Source organism: Apis florea, unplaced genomic scaffold, assembly GCF_048593485.1.
Source record: "Apis florea isolate Af1SG1 unplaced genomic scaffold, ASM4859348v1 contig_37_pilon, whole genome shotgun sequence".
NCBI lineage: Eukaryota > Metazoa > Arthropoda > Insecta > Hymenoptera > Apidae > Apis > Apis florea.
Window position 1 is genome coordinate 2,393,754 of NW_028256861.1, and position 14,030 is coordinate 2,407,783.

Genomic DNA, 14,030 nt, shown 5'->3' on the forward strand with positions numbered 1-14,030 from the left:
TGTAAGAAATATTTAAAAAAAAGAAAAAAATAAGGAATTTTTAAATTTTCAATTTTTGTGTACAAGTATTATTCAATAAATTTAATCAAATACAATATCAGTTAATATCATAATTAATTGATCGATGCAAATACTTTCTACATCCATCGAAGAAAGTTAAATTGAGAATAAATAGAAGAAAGAGTTTTCAAAGTTGGAGAAAATTTATTGAATCCGAAGTCCTTCAACTTAAACTGGAGCTTCAATTCCTATTTAAAAGTTGTTCGATTCTCGATCAGTCTTCTAACTTAAAAATCTTAGTTAAATGAAAAAAGTTGTCGTTTCTGTTTAGCCTATGTTCTGTCATTCGACGTAAAGGAAAACGAGTGGGAGTACTCCTCCCATAGGGATATCAGCTGCTTCCTTTTCGTTCGTTGAACGTCATTGAATTCCTTGCAATTTTTCCATCGACTTGTTCGTCTTCTTTTTGTACTGAAGTAGAAAAAAGCGTGATTGCCATTAAAAGAGCAAATAAACTTATCTTAATTATCATTGTTATGTTATAACATATGTAAAAATAATAATATTCTAATTAATAACCTAACATATTGCAATTAATCAACTGTATCATAAAATTATCCGAATAATCGAAGTAACAAAAGAGGTTATGTCGTGCAAAAAATTGAAATATTAAATAATAATATTTACTTTCAGTATTTGAACTCTTTGAGCAAATGATTTTTGCAAATTCATTTTTTCGCTCCAAGATTTAATTTGTAAGAATTAGCGAGGATATCGACGGATGTTAAAACAGGAAATCGAATGCTAAAATGAATATTATATATTTGCTATTATTATCATTTAATCACGTGATCAAAAAGCTTATATATTTTGAAATTATTAAAAATCTAATTACAGTTATTAATATTAGTTATATTAGCTATGCATGTACCTTTATTCATATTCTTTTATATTAGTTATAGAATCATCTATTAATCTTCGATGTGTTTAAATTAGAGATATTTCGCATATTTTGCTTCTCTTATTTTGTTTGTTATTCGAATTATCGATAAATTCTTAACTATTATTATTCTGAATTATTCTGTAGCATTCGATTACTTGGATCATCCGGATTATTAAATAATTAAATAATTCGTATCGTCCGCTCAACCCTAATTCTAGTAAGATTACCCTATCGGTAATGTCGTTTGAAAAGATCAATATTAGTCGCGATAAATCGTCTATTATAAATTTTTGAAATTAAATTCGTCCACGGTTAAAATTCATACTGATAAACTTTGTGAATAGTTATAACACGCAACTTTGAAAAATAGATGATTTGCATTAACAAATTACATATTATAACAATTATAATATTTGACGTAAGATTTTTGAAACGATATTATTCACGATACGATCCGATGCAATGAAATATTGAACATCAATTTGAAATTATCTTCATGTTCGTCTCCTGTGCCGCCTAAATCGGCTGTTTCCTTTTCGATTCGTCGAACGTCATTGGATTCCTCGCGATTTTTCAATCGACCTCGCTTACCTCCGGTCTAAACCCTCTTTCACACGGAATTCGCGTATTCGATTCACATATACGATATACGTTCGACTACATTTTCATATATATATATATACATACGATCACAAGATACTCATCCTATGCAGTATCCAATTTCGTACAGCACTGACCTTGTTCACTGTTACTGCAAGTGAACGATTCGTATAACTGCCGCACACCACTATCATTTGTTCGTGTGTTTTGAAGAAATTCACTAGTGACCGACCGAGCATATACGAAATTGGAAATGCGTTCCTAAACCTCACGAGAATTGTTTGTTAGAGCCAAGACCATAAAGGTAGTATTTTTAACGTTATTGCATGTTTTTATTGTAAAGAATTGGAATGGTTTCGTATTTATATCTATCTTTTATCTTACAATTCATCTTCGATAGAATATAATAATATTGTATAGGAATAATTAATTATATAACATGTAATAATATATACATATTGTATTAAAAAATATAGCACGAACTAATATAAATTATATATATATATGTTGTGTAAAACAAGGTAATTTTCTTCTAATTCTATTCTTCTTTAGATTCAGATTTCGTCAGATTCTCTTTTGCTTTTTAACCGTTACTTGATCGTGAATGTAACCGAATCGGTGTAACCGTCGCATCGTGATAAAAATTGCACACAGAAACAAAAGACGGGCGTCTGCGAAACTAATTCTTTTTTTAACGTAAGCATAAAACTTTACAATGTGTAACGGATGTTTGAGATTGGAATATCATTAAAATCATTGAAATCACATTCAAATATCAATAGTCACGAAAAAATACGAAGAAATAATAAGAAAGAAATATACGCATCTTCTTTAAAACATAAAAAATTATTACAAAGAATTTTAAGAATTGTATTAATAATAATAACGAAAAACAAATTTTTTTTTATTTCTCAACAGTATTTAACTTAATCTTGACTAAAAATTTTTCAAATTTATTTTCGTTTAATTGGATCATCGGTTAATTGGATCATCAGTAAGAGAAACTTCCATAAGGGCACATGTACGATCCGCCATTGATGTTGCATCGTAACATACACAAATCATCAAATATGAAAGAAGACTAACCGATATTTCGTGATGTTTCGAGAATAATGCGTGAACCGTGTATGTGCTTTTTTGAACAATGGCAGGAACAATACCGTTGCTTGTACATACGATCCGAAAAACGTGTAAGCAAATAAGCCAATTGGATTAAACTGGCAATTATTTGTAATTTCTCGCAGAGAATGCACCTGCGCTCGTTAATTAAATGCGGAAGAAATTCAAAAGATCTTAATTTTTGATATTATTTTTAAATTGTTGGAATCGGGGAAAAAATGAATCGTTTAATCCATTTATAAAATTATTAAATATTATTTTTTTAAATAAATAATTATTTTACGAATAACTTGAAAATGGTATTTTGTTATTGAAATTATTACATATTACATTATGAATGAAAGGATTAGAATAAGTTGTTTAATATGTTTAAACTATTAACGGTTTTATTCAATATTTTTATTGAACAAATCACATAAATAATAATTAAGAAATAATATCGGTTTATATTATATTTATTGTGTATTTTGAAATAGTTATATGGTTACATTGTACCATCGATTGGTAATTTTCAACATAACCTCCAAATATCGAATGATATTTAAAAATATAAACATCTTCTATTCTAGTGCTGATTGAAAATTATATAAATATATTATATGTTCAGTATTTTTCCTGGAAAATATTAATCTTTAATTAAAATAATTTATTAATATCAATGTATACTTATCGTATAGATATATTGAAATAAGTGAAAAAATGAATGCGATATAAAAGATGTTGAATCCTTATTTTTATTTTTCTCGAAAATTATTTCATTAAAAATGGATATTCGATAATTATGCATATTACAATCGTGTCGCGATTAAGAAAGTGAAGCGGTGGTGGTCACTCGCGTGATTGTTCAGTGATGCATCGGCTTGCAAACGTGGTGAAAGCAATTTAAAACAAAAATAGTGGTCTGAAAATAGGCGGTCTCCTAAATACCATCGAACAATGATTGGCGCGATCGTCGTCCGCAGATCAAGACCGTCACCGTTACTATTTCTGTGGCCACTGTGGCACGGAAAAAAATAATGTTTATTTGGGTTACTCAAAGGAAGAACAAAAAACGAGGTTGTCCCGTGGCCGACCCTTGACGGGCTTAATCGTCGTTGTATCAGCCGCATCCGGTGCATCGGTGGCAATTAATTTCTTCGCTTAAACGTCCGGATGAAAAAATATCGCGAGTCTGATGTAAGCGTCTAATTAGAATTACAAATTCGGGATCCGCAGATGCGCATGCGCGCGCAGCAATTATCTCTTTGTCCGGACCAATGGTGCCAACCGTAAAATTCTGCCCTTAAAAATATCTTCTCTAATATTTTTTTTATTTTTTTAAGATACATCGAAACATTTTATGCGCGTTTTCAATAATTTTTAATTTTTAAATAAAAAAGTAAAATCTGAACTAATTTGTTTTTATCAATTCATTATTATATTTTGTTTAGAAAATTGTATCGATAATGATTAGTTATTCTAAACTAGTTCATATATATCATGCCTATTCATAATCCGTTGATTATAAACTTGTATAGAATTAAATTCAAGTTTTCAAATGTATGAATATTTGAATTCAAGTTTTTTTCTTGTATTATATAAAATTCAAATATATGTACCGTTCAAAGTTTGATGTATTCACGTGAATTTCATGAGTCACGTATATATAAGCACATTTCCGTTCAAAAGTATTAGCTCAATTAATTATTAGAAAATGCAGATTGAATATTTTACTTCAAAACTAGAAAAAATTAATCAATAGTTGAAAAACATAAAACTATTCATCTGATTTTACATTTATGCCAATTTATTATAAATATATTATTCGATAAATATTGCTATTTCTCTATTGTTTATTAGGGCAATACATTTTTATTTCATTTTATTTTTCCTATGTGAAATTATTATAATCAGATAGCGCACGTATTGAACATGACATGATTGCAACTGTCAATTCGATTCGAATAACTTGCCCGACCAAATAAGAATCCATTTGCAACGCGTTGTAACACTTGCGACGAACGTATTGACACGGTCATAAATGTTTCATAAAATTGGTTAGCATCTGTCATTTCGTTCCGCCAAAAAACAAACCGTTTTACACGTTACCAGAAACATTGGTACGCTTGTGTGGGGTGAACGTTGAAAACACTCCCATAATGCATTCGAGGCGTTTTGATGACGATTCCCGTTGCACGAACGTTGGCGCATGCGCAAACATACGTGTCGGGTTGACCATTTTACCGTACTTTCCGTTTAGTTCAACCGAGTTGAAGATAGTTCTCGCGGAAGGTTCTCAGGTCATTAAGTCGAATTCAAACTTGCCTCGCTTCCAGTTGTACCGAATCGTAATTAACGTTATATTAAATACAGTTACAAACGTTGTGAACAATCCAAACATCTGCCACGTTGAACATTCTATATATTTTTTGGAAAAAAAACTGTACAGAATGTTTCCTATAAATGTTGGTGAAATGTAATTAATTTGTATAGCTTATTATTTTTTACAAAAAGATAATTAAATAATATTTATATCGAAAAATGTATTAATGTATGAATTTTAATGTGAAAGAGAGTAATATAATGGTATAAATAATGAAACATTGCTTCGTGTGCTTCTTTTTTATATCAAGTAACTGAATTAACGTTTTTTCGACGTTAATAAATAATTTATTAAATTCCATTTAAAAAAACAAAAGTTTATTTTCATCTCCACAAAAAGTTTATTAATATTATATTTATACCAAATACAACTTTTATTAAACTAAAAACATTTTTTCTTTAAAAAACATTTTATTGTATTTTATATAAAACAGGCATTGATGATAGAAAATTATCAAAGTAATAAGGAAGGCATATTTTAAGCTTTCTCGAATATTTCATCCAATATATCCTCACGAATTTTTTCCGGAACTTAATAATATTTCATCGATAAAGCACTTACGAGTGAAGTCTCAAGATAGAAATTCGAGAACGCCGGTGCATAACTGGGTCGGCGAGCAGGTTGGTTAGAATGCAGTTTTCAACGTAGGCAGTCATTCTGCATTCTGCGGAACTATAAATACACGCATTTGATGCCATTACCCCGTAACGACAGTTTCATCGAAGAATAACCGCGTTCGATCAACTTTTTTTTACAACTTGAATACAACTGTTACATTTTGTCATCTCGATTGATGCAAAAAAATGTTACAAGTCATATATGGTTATATCATTCTTGTTTCAACTCGTTTTAAGTAAACTTTTAAGAAAAAAATTGACAAATTTTATTTTTTATATCAATATTTTTACACATCTTTCATAATTCAAAATGAACAGTTAAATATTATAATTGTTTTTAAAATTTCAGATTCTACTGAAATTAAATTACATCTTTTTTTTTTTTTTTTAATAATTTACAATCCATAATTATTATATGTTATCATTAATATAAGTAAATATGAAGAAATAAGTTAATTTATAATACATGAAAGAATAGAGCTATGAAAGATTAATACATGTAATAAAATTCACGTTTTTATCATTTTTATCAGTTCCAAGTATCCGCAGGTTACAATTAGAAATTATTGAATGGTATGAAAATAAAAGAATGATATGATACATTTATTTTATTATTTAGTTCATTTCATCTTATCGCCATATAAATATGACCATTACATAATGGTAATCTTATTATAGTCTTATTGTATTATGATATCAACTTAACCTTTTGTGTTTTCTTCCATTTTTCCATTTTTCTTGATAAACATGTACTGTATTAACGTTTTCCATTATTTGTAATTTTAATTATCTGCATTGAATTTGAAAGCTATTCTTCTTCATGCATACAATGAACCTATTCTATTATTTTTACTATTATTATCTTATATATTATAGATAGAATAATTAAAAAAGTAAATATATATAATTACATTATTATAATTATAAATTTGCATTTACATATTTCTCAATATATTCTATATTACAACTTATATCATTATTCTCAACCACTCTATTTCTATTAAATATGCTTAAAAATTAGAGATATTTCTGGCTCTGGAAAACTTGTTCTTTCCTTTAAGTTACACTGAAACGCAATTAAGTTTTCGATTCCCACGCCTCGAATTTTCTTCTTTTTTTGTTGTTGGAATCGTCTCAATAGAAATAGCTAGTTACAGTTTATTATGGTTGAAAGTTGATGGAAAATGGGTCAGGAATATTCTCCCCGCGTTTCTTTCTACGGTGATTCTGTATCTCCTTGTGAAGGACTTAGAGTCAATAGAAGGAGACTTCTTTCATTCGAATTTCACGGGCGGCCCAGTTATGTATGCACCATGAGGTTCCATTTTAACGAGGAAACGCTCGCTCTGTCGGTGGATCTTTTGTGGACGTTTACCTGAAAAAAATTTTTTTTTTGTACAGCGTTTCGCTTTTTTTTTTTTTTCTGAAATGGCATTCAATGAAAACAGAGGCAAACTTTGTGAGTCTGTGAGTCAAATTCTTCATCTGTTTTTTCATATAGCAACGTGAATTGTGAATAAATATAAGTATTATAAATATAGCTTTTAGATTACAAGTTTAAAATTTTAGAATTTTAGAATCGTGAAATGATATGTATGATATACATTTTTTTTTTTTAATTTTAAAATATTTATTTATACAGTAAAAATATCTTTAAAAAATTCATCTGGATATTCAGTAAAAAGTTTATGTACAATTAAAATTAATTTTAATTAATTATCGAATTGTTCAAGATAGCTAAATTAGATCGAGTATTCATATTTCACACCAATATTTTTTCTATTTTAGTTAAAAAAAATTAGGAATTATAAGAAAAACAATGGAGCTATAACTATAAAAGAAAATTGTTCATTGTCATAAAATAGAAATGTCAGGATAATTGATATTTTCTTAGTAACGAAAATATTGTTTTAGAAACTTTAATTGAATTTTACAAAGTTAGAGAATCATTTGATTCAAAAGTAATCAAATTAATTAATTTTATAAATAAAATAAAAGTATATATCAAAAAGGTAATTATCAAAAAAAGCTATTTCATAAAGTTCTTTTTAATTTATTTTATGTATTAATATATCGAGACATCGAAAATTGACTCATACTTTTTTATTATAAACATTTTATATAATTGCATAATTTAAAAATGGAACACAGTTTCCAGATATAATGAGAATAGATAAAAATAAAATTCATGTTTAAAGTATTTCAATTCAAGAATAATTATTTTAATGAATACTTCAAACGTCTGCAAAACACCGTGTATCTAATAATTCAACTTGCGAGATAATTCAAAATTGAAACGCAAATCGACGAGCTTTTATTTCTAGATAATTAGATTTCGTATAGATAGACTGTCATTTTTCTTTTAACAATTAGAAGATAACTCAATGTCGCGCGATAACGATAAGTTAACAGTTGGACAAAACTGGTGAATCACAGTTTTAAACATGAGTGTTTTAAATCTGAGTAGTTAATAATCCAAGTTAACTTGCTCGTGTTGTCTCGTGTTTCTTATAAGCACAATAGTACTCCTCCTACGTTAATTAATCGTTGTGAGAAGATAGTGCGTGGGAATCAATATATTTGAAGTGGTTGGTATTCGACACCGATTGTCACTGGTTGACTTGAGTAGCACGACACCTATTATTGATCATCAAACATGTATGTGTATGACAGCAGTACACAATGCACGACTCGATTCTATTTCGAATTTATGAAGTGTTGCACAGTAAAGCTTAAGCCTTAATTGACGCAGTTTAGCATTATTGTTTATATAATAATTCCAACGAAACGAGTATCTGTGTTATTTCTATTGATAAAATTTTCTTTTTGCAAGTAAAATATGATACTTGAATAATAATGGAAATAAGAAAAAAAATTTTTTAAACCAGTTAATATGAGTTTTAAAATCTGTTTTCTAGTCAAATAATGCATATATTGTTATCATAAAGTAAGGTTGTTTCATCAAATGATATTTCATGAGGTGACCAAAAATAATTATGTTACGATATTTATATTAAATTTGTGCATTATTTGATATTGGATTCAGTTAGTTCCATCCAAAGGAAAGAAATCGTTTCAATGTCAGATTCGTAGCATAAGTGAAAGGAGAATAGATAGTTACCAGTCGAGGATGAATAAAATAAATCGCGGGTCATATCAATGCGAATTCCAGGACAAAAGAGACCGAATTCTAGAGCAAAAGAAACGGTCGACTTTCTTCTCGAACTCGATCGATCTCGTCTTTTCTGCAATTAGAAATCTTGCTATTTATCCTTATAGAGCGCGAAAACATTTTCTCGGTGTACACGTGCGGTTATATACGTGACAATACAATTCGAAGGAAAAGACGCTAGTTCTTTATATCGAACTATTGCGCACTCGATTCGCGCAAGACGGTTGCTTCGGGAATATTCGCTTTATTCTCGTAGATGGCGATCTAGTTGGCTGTTTGAACTTTGTGTCTTTTGACACAATGTCGACATCTTTAATCTATTCCGTTGATTCGCTAGTGAATTAGTGATTTTATAATTTCAACTTGAATTTATTAACGTGTTTGAATTAATCTTTTGCGTATTTTGAATAAAGATTAATTGGATTGATTAATTGGAATTTACTAATTTCACTAAAGATAAATATATTAATCGTATCTTGGAATATCTTCAGTTAAAAATGGAATAGAAATAAATTGATATTGATAAGATTTTTCATAGATATATAGAGATTATATAAACTTCCTTTGTTTTTTTTAATGAGTCATATATAATTTTTAATGCTTTTAATGCTTTTAATCGATAAAGAATTTCCCATAAAAAAGTATTAATTTAAATTTCGTAAAATTTATCATATTAAAGAAGAAATATAAATAAATACTTATATCTTCGTATATTCTTTGATTGTGTGAATATACATTTAGTAAATTTAAAATTTAAAACAACGTTAAGTGCCATTTGCCTTGAAAGAATATAAATGATTTGATAGAACTATTAATAAATTACTTATTTTATAGAAATTTTAACATTTTTGTCACTTTTTTATTATTCATTAACAAAATCATTATAATATAATATAAAACAGATGAATAAAATACTTATTGTATTGAATTTTTAATTTATTTCAGGTGTCAATGTTGCCAAATTTCATATACTTTTTTCGATGCATTATTACCAAACCAATCAAATTCAAATAAACGCATACTCATCTATGATTGGTGCAAATTAAACATTGGTTCTAATTAAACATTGGTTCTTGTCTCACATCCTGTTACAATTTAAATAAAATCTATTTATTTATTTTCGAAGAAAGCGTATCAGAAACATTCGCAGAAAAGTTAAATCTAAAATGGAAAATTTTGGAAAATTTAAAAGGTTAGGTTTACTTCTCTTACAACAGCGATCTTTACTGGGATTGGTCATCTTACAGAGTCGTAGGTAATGATTGACGCACTGGATCTTGGTGAAACAATGAGAAAGACGTTTGGCCGGAAGAAACGGGAAAGCCCGAGAATTCTTTTATTGCGCGATGACTCGTCGATGCGTGAAGCGACATGCAAAAATTTTTCTTGCGCTGCTCGCTCGCTACTTTCTATGCATCCACTCGCGGTTCCCTCGTACACGGTATTGGACCGAAAACTCTCGACTTCTCGCCCTTTCTCTCTTTTTCTTCCGGTTCTTGGCGAGAAAGTATTCTTTTCTTGTTTCAACTAGCCTCGTGAACGAACGATTGCTCGATTAGGAGAAATTTAAAAAAGGAGGAATTGATATTTGAAACTAGTCCGGTGAATTACTTAAATTTTAAGTTTTTTAGAGTAGATAAACCTTATTTTTAACGCGTTGCATTGAAAAAGTTAGGAAGTATAAAACCTGTTTATTAGTTACACGCGAGAGAATAAATTGTTCCAAAGATGGAAATATACGATGCAACGAGAAATGAGATTAAGAGGTAAAAATATAATATATTTTTGTAGAATGTAGAACTTTTTTTTTTTTTTTTTTTTTTTTTACTTTTTGCAAAATAACATACAATTATTTAGAAAATTCTAAATAAGATTTCTTTCAATATCACGTATGTATATTAAAATAGTCAGTTTGAACTTAATGAAAGATAGAAATTTCATCTGCAGTTGAATTAAAAGATTAATATTTGTTAAATAAGTTTATCATCTTGAGCATTACTCATTTTGGATTCTCAAATGGATTTTTTTTTAAGAAAGGAAAAAGAGTGTATCTTAAGTATTATAGAATCATTTTATTGTACAACTATTTACAGTGTTCATTGTTATAATTTAGAATTTAAAAAATTATTTAATATAATCCTTTTATCATAAAAGGATTTGAAAATTTTAATGTAAAGTACGAAAAGAACATATTTTCTCATAGCCAATAAATTTTATTAATAACTATGTTTCACATTATGTAATATTTAATCAGATCAATTAATTTCGTGATTCATTAAGAATACGTATTTTTCTTAATTGCATTTTACTCGAAGAATTTTTCCAATTTCAGTTTGCTTTTGAGCTTCTCTCATATTTTATTATTATCGTTTTATTTCGTGATACTTGAAACCAGCGCTGAAATTGCTCGAACAGCAGGCGATAAATCTGCAATGTCCTTGTTCGTTCTTTATACGATCTAATATATCACTTTTTATTGTGTCCTGCAGAATCGATGCACGAATTATTTTGAAGTTGAGTAACACTTCTATTCCAGTAGGGAAAAAGTTGTTAATATTTAACGAAGAAAAATTTTTTAACTTTCAACTATTTATATAAGTAAAAAAATATAGATAGATGTCTTAATATGTTCGTGAATATAAAAAATTTTAGTTAATTAATTTATTTATTAAGTTATGAACAAATTAAGTTTACATTAGATGAGATGAAAACAGAGTGAGACGACAGAAATCATTTTATTTTATCTAAACTTAAATATATATATATATAAGCTTATGATATATAATATATTGCTAATAATATATATATATATATATACTTAATTTAATTTAATGTGTTCGATACACGAGTATGAAAATTATATTATTGGATTAAGCACGTTAAATGGATATATAATTGTATGTATGTGTAATGCACGTGTCTTCGATATACATTTAAAACATAACCTCTAACACGTTATTGCTACGTTGCTAATAACAACAGGTGGCGCAATTAGTCACATTTCATATATACTCCAATAGAAATTTTATCATCGAAAGTCAAGTTGGAAAACAAGTTCTGCCCAGTTTTCTAACATCTAATTGATCGGTCACGTTTTCTTTCCGAGTGAATCTAACCTAACCTTGTTTGCAAACTTAGTCCGTCGCCAGAGAAACTTTAGTCGACGGCCGATTTTTCGCTTAGCTTATACATTTTCCACGGGACATTTAGAATCAAAGTATTATTTTTAATCTCGAGGATCGTCGCGTGAAAAAGTAGGATGTTTCAATGTGTCGCGGGATGATTCGCATACGTGAGGTGAATAACCGTGAGTAAATGCGCGCTTCTCGTAAAGTGTTCGTTGGAAGCAATAAAAATTCAGTTAGTTGACGCGCGACGTTTACGGTCGTTCCTCGATGCGACATACTGGAAAAAGTTCATAATTGCGTATTTTTTTTATCATCTAATTTTTGCCCCAAAAACAAAAATATTTTGGGTATTTGAAAAAATATATATTTAAATTTTTTCATTTTAATTTTATCAGTTTAAAATATTTGAAGATGTAATTTTTTCAAATTTTTATTTATTGAAAATAAAATGTCAGGTATAAAGTGATTTTCTAACAAAAAAAACATTTGCATAAAGTAAAGATTATTTTTCAATTTGTTCAATGAATTTCATAATAAATCATAAACCGTGTAATAGAAATGTAATTTCGATTTTGAAATTTTATTTATCTTTATAAATTTTATCGTATTTTTCGAAAATGTTACAATGATTCTACATATTTCCATTCGTTTGCAATTTTATTGCGTGCTAATTGTAATTTTATATTTTTTTCTAGCAGCAATCAATTATTTTTAATATACATTTGCAACATTCAAAATTATTTATTTTATATATAGGGAATATTCGATAAATTTTATTCGAAAATTCGACGAATTGAAAATTTTGGCAAAGATCGATATCGATACGAGAAACGTACATCACGCTACGTGTCACCAAATTTCTTCGATTCGGTACGGCACGAACGAAAACGAAAACAGCATTAATCGCGGAATCGTGGGGCAATCCGCGTTACACCACACTGTGTCCGGGTTCACGGTGCGTGCATAGGTGTGTATACAACCGCGTATAAACAGGCCGCGTATTTTTAGCGTGGACCCGTGTCAGATTTCTTGTATACTCGATACACACTGTAAACTCGGTGGTGCGTAGACTCACGGGGGATGGATGGACGAACGGATGGATGGATGGATGGATGGATAGATGGTTGGTTGGTTGGTTGCCATGCCTACGTTTCCCTCGATATCTCGTCTCTTCCATTTCCTTCTCTGTCTAACTTTCTGCACGTCCGTCGCTTCGTTCGATACCTAACCTTCCTTCTCGTCTCTTACGTTGTCGCCTTGTTATAATATTTATTCGTTATGCGAGGTTGCCAATACTGATTAATTTTGTAAAATAGATAAATGATATATTAAAAAGTCGTTGATTTTTTTTATTGGTTTATTAATTGGTACATTTCATTTAATGATTTAATTATTATAAGTTTTCGTTTATTTCTTCGTTTTAATTTATTTCATTCATATTAATTCAGTTTTATGTAAGTGTATTATAATGCTTTGTTCACTAATTGATTCTGTTCGTTTAAGTAAATAAAGAAATATATTTTGAACTTTTCAATTCATTGTTATGAAAAAAAGTTAATCAATTTGAGTTTTGAAATCAAGAGACTCGGAAATATAGTAAAAGTTGAATAACTTCTCGAAAATCATGACCAAAGTCGGATTCTTATATAATAATGAAGCTGAAATTTAATTCCAATATTGGCTCGACCTAAGCAAATTCAGCCGGAATTCTCTTTTATATTGCCGAACATAAAAAGAGATAATTAGAGGATCAAAATTTTAATGATGACGATAATTATTGTGCAAAAAAAAATTGTTTCTTTAAATAAGATATACTATATTAAAATTTGAAAATCGAGAAGAAATACTAATTATTTCATTATTTAGTGAATGATTAAATGGATATAAATAAATAAAAATTTTATATTTTCTGAAACAAAAGTTACTTGTTTTTTCAAGTATTTATTTTTGTTTTTCTCTGCAATCATTGTTATCAGCAAAAAATGAAACGAAGCTTGAATTTCATATTTCTTGCAAATATTTATATGATCGTGATATGTAATTTCGAGATTCCAAGACTATGGATGTTCATGCAAATGCATATTTCGAT

The 14,030-nt window shown here is 28.5% G+C and overlaps 1 protein-coding gene and 1 long non-coding RNA gene across 12 annotated transcripts in view; one reads left to right on the top strand and one right to left on the bottom strand.

Moving 5' to 3' along the window:
- Wdr62 (WD repeat domain 62) overlaps positions 1-14,030 on the top strand; it is a 129,975-nt gene that overhangs the window by 3,821 nt on the left and 112,124 nt on the right. The window lies entirely within an intron of this gene.
- On the bottom strand, positions 6,542-8,240 carry LOC147656287 (uncharacterized). The gene is made up of 2 exons (XR_015294763.1): positions 8,177-8,240; positions 6,542-7,016 (listed from the first exon to the last, which is right to left on the bottom strand). It is a non-coding gene; the product is annotated as an uncharacterized LOC147656287 (long non-coding RNA).